At 46.6% G+C, this 7,490-nt stretch overlaps 1 pseudogene; it reads right to left on the bottom strand.

Moving 5' to 3' along the window:
• Positions 1-2,626: 2,626 nt before the first annotated feature.
• LOC132815544 (5S ribosomal RNA) lies at positions 2,627-2,745 on the bottom strand (annotated as a pseudogene).
• Positions 2,746-7,490: the final 4,745 nt, after the last annotated feature.

Here is a 7,490-nt window from a genome sequence, read left to right as displayed (position 1 = left end):
TTGTAGGTCAAGAGGGCGGTGCTGAATCCAGGGGTTGGGACTGAGATAAGGTGGAGGGCGAGGAAATGAGGAAGCTGGAGAAATCTACATTCATCCAGTGTGGTTGGAGGGTTCCTAGGCAGAAGATGAGCTGCTCTTCCTCCAGGTGTCGTGTGGCCAGGGTCTGGCGATGGAGGAGGCCAAGGACCTGCATGTCATTGACGGAGTGGGAGGGGGAGTTAAGGTGTTCAGCCTTAAGGTGGTCAGTGGTTGGGTTGGTTGGTGCAGGTGTCCCAGAGGTGTTCCCTGAAACATTCCGCAAGTAGGCGGCCTGTCTCCCCAATGTAGAGGAGGCCACATCGGGTGCAGCTGATACAGAAAATGATGTGTGTGGAGGTGCAGGTGAATTTGTGATGGATATGGAAGGATCCGGTGGGGCCTTGGAAGAAAGTGAGGGGGGAGGTGTGGGCACAAGTTTTGCACTTCTTGCGGTTGCAGGGGAAGTTGCCGGGAGTGGAGGTTGGGTTGGTGGGGGGGTGTGAACGTGATGAGGGAGGGAGTAGTCTCTCTGGAACACTGATAGGGGTGGGGAGGGAAATATATTCCTGGTGGTGGGGTCTGTTTGGAGGTGGCAGAAATGACAGAGGATGATACGATGTATCCGGAGGTTGGTGGGATGGAAGGTGAGAACCAGTGGGGTTCTGTCCTTGTGGCGATTGGAGGGGCGGGGTTCAAGGGCAGATGTGCGGGAAGTGGCGGAGATGCGGCAGAGAGGAGGTTGAACAGTTCATTCACTTTACTAACACCTTCCACCCCAACCTCAAATTTACCTGGACCGTCTCAGACTCCTCCCTCCCCTTCCTAGACCTCTCCATTTCTATTTCGGGTGACCGACTCAACACAGACATTTACTACAAACTGACCATCTCCCACAGCTACCTAGATTACACCTCCTCTCACCCTGCCCCCTGTAAAAATGCCATCCCATATTCCCAATTCCTTTGCCTCCACCACATCTGGACCAATTCCACTACTGAGCAGCCCAAAGAGCGTTCTTCTTCAAAGACCGCAATTTCCCCTCCGACGTGGTTGACGATGCTCTCCACTGCATCTCCTCCACTTCCCTCGACCCCTGCCCCTCCAATCATCACCAGGGCAGAACCCCGCTAATCCTTACCTTCTACACCACCAACCTCCGGATACATCGTATCATCCTCCGTCATTTCTGCCACCTCCAAACAGGCCCCACCACCAGGGATATATTTCCCTCCCCACCCCTATCAGCGTTCCGGAGAGATCACTCCTTCTGCGACTCCCTCGTCAGGTCCACACACCCCCACCAACCCAACCTCCACTCCCAGCACCTTCCCCTGCAACCGCAAGAATTGCAAAACTTGCGCCTACACTTCCCCCCTCACCTCCCTCCAAGGCCCCAATGAATCCTTCCATATCCATCGCAAATTCACCTGTACCTCCACACACATCATTTGCTGTATCGGCTGCACCTGATGTGGCCTCCTCTACGTTGGGGAGACAGGCCACCTACTTGCGGAATGTTTCAGGGAACACCTCTGGGACACCCGCACCAACCAACCCAACCGTCCCAAGGCTGAACACTTTAACTCCCCCTCCCACTCCGCCAATGACATGCAGGTCCTTGGCCTCCTCCATCGCCAGACCCTGGCCACGCGACGCCTGGAGGAAAAGCGCTTCATCTTCCGCCTAGGAACCCTCCAACTACACAGGATGGATGCAGTTTTCTCCAGCTTCCTCATTTCCCCTCCCCCCACCTTATCTCAGTCCCAACCCTCGGATTCAGCACCGCCCTCTTGACTTGCAATCTTCTTCCCGACCTCTCCACGCCTGACCCCCTCTCCGGCCTATCACCCTCACCTTCCACCTATTGTATTCCCAGCGCCCCTCCCCCAAATTCCTCCCCCCACCCTGCCTTTTATCTCAGTCCACTTGGCACACCAGCCTCATTCCTGAAGAAGGGCTTATGCCCGAAACGTCGATTCTCCTGTTCCTCAGATGCTGCCTGGCCAACTGCACTTTTCCAGGACAGGTTGAGGGAGCAATTAATAAAGCATTGAAAGAACCTTTGCTTTATTAATAGGGGCATAGAGTACAAGACAAAGGAAGTAATGTTGACCTTGTATGAGATACTTGCTAAACATCAGCAGAGTACTGTGTATATTTCTGGGTATCACTTATATGAGGGATGCAAAGACATTGAAAAGAGTACAGAAATGATTTGCAAGGATGATTTCAGCGATGAGTAATATCAGTTCTGAGGATGGATTGAAAACATTCCATCAGATTTCCTTCGAGATAAGGAGGAGATCTAATAGAGGCAATCAAAGTCATGAATGGACTGTACAGAGTAGATAGGGAGAAACTGTTACTTTTTGTAAAATGATCAAGAACCATTTAAAGTGGTTTGTAAACAGAAAAAATATAAGATGAGAAAACAATGTATTCTCACAATGTGTAGCTAAAGTAATGTGAATGCAATGCTTTGCAATGCAGCATAGGCAAATTCAATTGAGGCATACAAGAGGGCATTGGATGATCATTTGAATAGAAATAGTGTGTAAAGTATTGGAGAATGCCAATAAATTGGCAGTATATAATGAAGTGCTTCTGTAGCCTACTGCACCTGGTATTCCCAGGTGGTCTCCCATCCAAGTACTAACCAGGCCTGAGTCTGCTTAGCTTCTGAGATCAGACAAGATTGGGCATTTTCAGACTAGTATCACACTTTCCTCATTCCTGATGAAGGGCTTTTGCCCAAAACATCGAATTTCCTGTTCCTTGGATGCTGCCTGCCCTGCTGCGCTTTAACCAGCAACACATTTTCAGCAGTATATAATGAAGCTCATTTGAAGAGACAGAGGAAACAGATGGATCGAATAGCCCCCTTTTGTTAACAATCCTATGATGCAGTGAAATTTTATTAAAGGCTGTGAATGAATAAAACTAACTTTCCTTTCCATAATCCAATTATATCCCTTCTTTATTTTCACCTTCCATAAGTAATTTGACATTGAAATGAAAATGCAATCAGCATTTTGTGCAGAGTTTTGCCATGCTCCTCAATGGCCCACAATCAAACAACATTGAGTGAGAAGTTTAAATATTGATTCATTTGATCTTCAAGCAGGCCAGATTTGTGGGCAAAACTGTCTTCCTTATAAACAAAGGCAAAGATAAGGAGGAAATAATTGGTAAAAACTAATGTAGGTCCCTCCCATCAGAAATGGGAGAATGTATAAGGAGGACAAAATAAAAAAATGGCTGATGAACTAATTTTATGTTTCACTTGATACATCTTCACAAGGGAAAACACAAATAATCCACTAGAAATGATGGAGAAAACAGGATTTAGTGAAAGGCACAAACTGAAGCAAATCTGAATGAGTAGAGAAATGGTATTAGAAATATTGATGAAATTGAAGGCTGATAACTCTCCAGGACCTGATTAATTATTTCTAAGAGTACTTAAGAAAGTGACCCTGGTCAATGAATTGGCAGTTATCTTCCAAAATTCTTTAGAATCTAGACCAGTCCCTAGAGATTGGAGGGAATCAATGTAACCCCAATATTTAAAGCAGGAGATAGAGAGAACACAGGAAATTATAGACTGATGAGTCTGTCATTGGAAGTCGGGAAGAACCTATATCCATTATCAAGGATTTTATAACAGAGCACTGAGAAAATGGTGGTAGAATCAGATAGAATCAGAATGGATTTACGAAAGAGAAATCATGCTTGATGAATCTACTGGAATTCTTCCAGGATGTATGTATCGTTGATCAGCGGAGTCAGTGGATGTGGTTTATCTGAATTTTCAGAAGGCATTTGAAAAAGTTCCACATTAAAGATCAATGTGTGAAATTAAAGCACATAGGACTGGGAGCAGTATATTGAGATAGGTAGAAAATGAGTTAGCAGGGGGGAAACAGGGAATAGGAATAGGGATACGGCAGGGATTGGTACCAGGAATTTAGCCACTCATAAAACACATAAAGACATCATCATTAATAGAATCCCTAACTCCTGATGAAGGGCTCATGCCCGAAACATCGATTCTCCTGCTCCTCGGATGCAGCCTGACTGGTTGAGCTATTCCAGCACTACACTCCCGACTTCCTATAGAACCCCTACAGTCTGGAAACAGGCCATTTGGCCCAACAAGTCCATACTGACTGTCCGAAGATTAACCCATGCCAGACCCATTCCCTGACTTATTACTTTACATTTACCCTGACTAATGCGCCTAACCTACCCACCACTGAACACTATGGGCAATTTAGCATGCCCAATTCACCCAGCCTACACAGCTTTGGACTGTGTGAAGGAGCTAAATGTAATATCTCAAAATGTGTAGATAACACAAAGCTGGCTGGGGAGATAAGCTGTGAGGAGGACGCAGAGATGTTGTAGTCTGATTTGGACAGGCTGACTAAATAGGAAAATGTACATCAGGTGCAGTATATTGCGGATAAATATGAAGTTATCCATTTTGGTCACAAAAATAGGCAGATTATTATTTGAATGACTGTAAATTGAGAGGGGCATATGTTCAAGAGGACTTGGGTGTTCTCATGAACTAATGGATGAAATTAAGTGCACAGGTACAGCGAGCAGTAAAGAAAGTCACTTGTATGTTACCCTTCATAATGAGAGGATTTGAGTGCAGTTTAGCTCAGTGGTTAGCACTGCTGCCTCATGGTGCCAGGAACCTGAGTTCAACTCCAGTCTTGGGTGACTGTCTGTGCAGAGTTTACACATTCTCCTCATGTCTGTGTTGATTTCCTCCATGTGCTCTGGTTTCCTCCCACAGTCCAAACATGCGCAGGCTCGCTGAATTGGACATGCTAAATTGTCCATAGTATTCAGAGGCTTATAGGTGAGGTGCATTAGTCGGGGTAAGTGTAGAGTAATACGTTAGGGGAATGGGTCTGGGATGGGTTACTCTTTGGACAGGTGGTGTAGACTTGTTGGGCCAAATGGCCCGTTTCTAGACTGTAAGGAATCTATAGGAAGTTGAGAGTGTGGTGCTGGAAAAGCACAGCAGGCCAGGCAGCTTCCAAGAATCAGGAGAATTGACGTTTGAGGCATGAACCCTTCATTCTATTAATAAGAATGTCTTATTATAATTGTACAAGACATCTGTGAGGAAACATCTGGAATATTGTGCACATTTCTGGTCTCGTTATCTGAGGAAAGTTGAAAAACACACAACACCAGGTTATAGACCAACAGGTTTATTGGAAGCACTAGCTTTCGGAGCGCTGTACCTTCATCAGGTAATTATGGAGTACAGATGCCATGAGACATGGTACATTGGTGAAACCGAGCAAAGGCTATGGCAATGAATTAATTGGCACCACACAACAATCAACATACAGGAGTGTTCCCTCCCAGTTAGGGAACACTTCAGCGCTCAAGGACATTCGACCTCGGACCTTTGGGTGACCATCCTCCAAGGCAGACTTCAGGACAGGCAGCAGCAAAAAGTTCCGAGCAGAGGCTGATAGCTAAGTTCCGTAACCAAAGGGAGGGCATCAACCGGGACGTTGGGCTCATGTCACACTACAGGTGATCCCATTGCACTATACACACACACAGACACTCCTACACACACAACACACACACACACACACACATTCCTGTACACACAGATGCACACGTATACACAGACACGCATGCAGACACTCACATACATTCCTGTAGACACACACACACTTTTCACAATGCTACACTTCTTCAGCTTCCACCCAAAACATATTAAATCAGCCAATCCCTATGGACAAGCCCTACATGTACACCGGATCTGTTCAGATGAGGCGGAACGTACTGGAAGTACTCAAGAATGCCCTCATAATAACGGGATACGGTGCTCAACTCATTGACTGCCAGTTCTGACTGCCACAGCAAGGAACCATAATGATCTTCTCAAGAGACAGATACGTGCTGCCACCGACAGGATACCCTTCGTTGCTCAGTACTTCCCAGGAGCTGAAAAACTACACCATGTTCTTCACAGCCTGCAACACATCATCAATGAGGATGAGCACCTAGCCAAGACCTTCCCCATACCTCCACTGTTCACCTTTAAACAACCACCAAACCTCAAACAGATCATGATTCGTAGCATTTGCCCAGCTTTCAGGACAACTCCATATAACCCTTTCATGGTTGGCGCTGCAAGATGTGTCAGATTGTGGACATAGATACCACCATTACAAGTTTGGACACCTCCCACTATGCACATGGCAGGTACTCATGTGACTCAGCCAACATTGTCTACCTTATACGCTGCAGGCAAGGAAACCCTGAGGCATGTACATTGGTGAAACCGAGCAAAGGCTACGGCAATGAATTAATTGGCACCACACAACAATCAACATACAGGAGTGTTCCCTCCCAGTTAGGGAACACTTCAGTGCTCAAGGACATTCGACCTCGGACCTTTGGGTGACCATTCTCCAAAGCAGACTTCGGGACAGGCAGCAGCAAAAAGTTCCGAGCAGAAACTGATAGCTAAGTTCATTAACCAAAGGGAGGGCATCAACCGGGACGTTGGGCTCATGTCACACTACAGGTGATCCCATTGCACTATACACACACACAGACACTCCTACACACACAACACACATACACACACATACACACACACACACACACACACACACACTCCTATACACACAGATACACACGTATACACAGACACTCACATACACTTCTGCAGACACACACGCCTCATAATGCTACACTTCTTCAGCTTCCACCCAAAACATATTAAATCAGCCAATCCCTATGGACAAGCCCTATACGTACACCGGCTCTGTTCAGATGAGGCGGAACATGTCAGGCACCTGGAAGTACTCAGGAATGCCCTCATAATAACGGGATACGGTGCTCAACTCATCGCCTGCCAGTTCTGACTGCCACAGCAAGGAACCATAATGATCTTCTCAAGAGACAGATACGTGCTGCCACCGACAGGATACCCTTCGTTGCTCAGTACTTCCCAGGAGCTGAAAAACTACACCATGTTCTTCACAGCCTGCAACACATCATCAATGAGGATGAGCACCTAGCCAAGACCTTCCCTATACCTCCACTGTTCACCTTTAAACAACCACCAAACCTCAAACAGATCATGATTCGTAGCATTTGCCCAGCTTTCAGGACAACTCCATATAACCCTTTCATGGTTGGCGCTGCAAGATGTGTCAGATTGTGGACATAGATACCACCATTACAAGTTTGGACACCTCCCACTATGCACATGGCAGGTACTCATGTGACTCAGCCAACATTGTCTACCTTATACGCTGCAGGCAAGGAAACCCTGAGGCATGTACATTGGTGAAACCGAGCAAAGGCTACGGCAATGAATGAATGGGCACTGCACAACAATCAACATACAGAAATGTTCCCTCCCAGCTAGGGAACACTTCAGCAGTCCAGGACATTCGACCTCGGACCTTTGGGTGACC

This window comes from Hemiscyllium ocellatum, chromosome 4 (genome assembly GCF_020745735.1).
Source record: "Hemiscyllium ocellatum isolate sHemOce1 chromosome 4, sHemOce1.pat.X.cur, whole genome shotgun sequence".
NCBI lineage: Eukaryota > Metazoa > Chordata > Chondrichthyes > Orectolobiformes > Hemiscylliidae > Hemiscyllium > Hemiscyllium ocellatum.
This window is presented reverse-complemented; position numbering and strand designations above follow the sequence as displayed.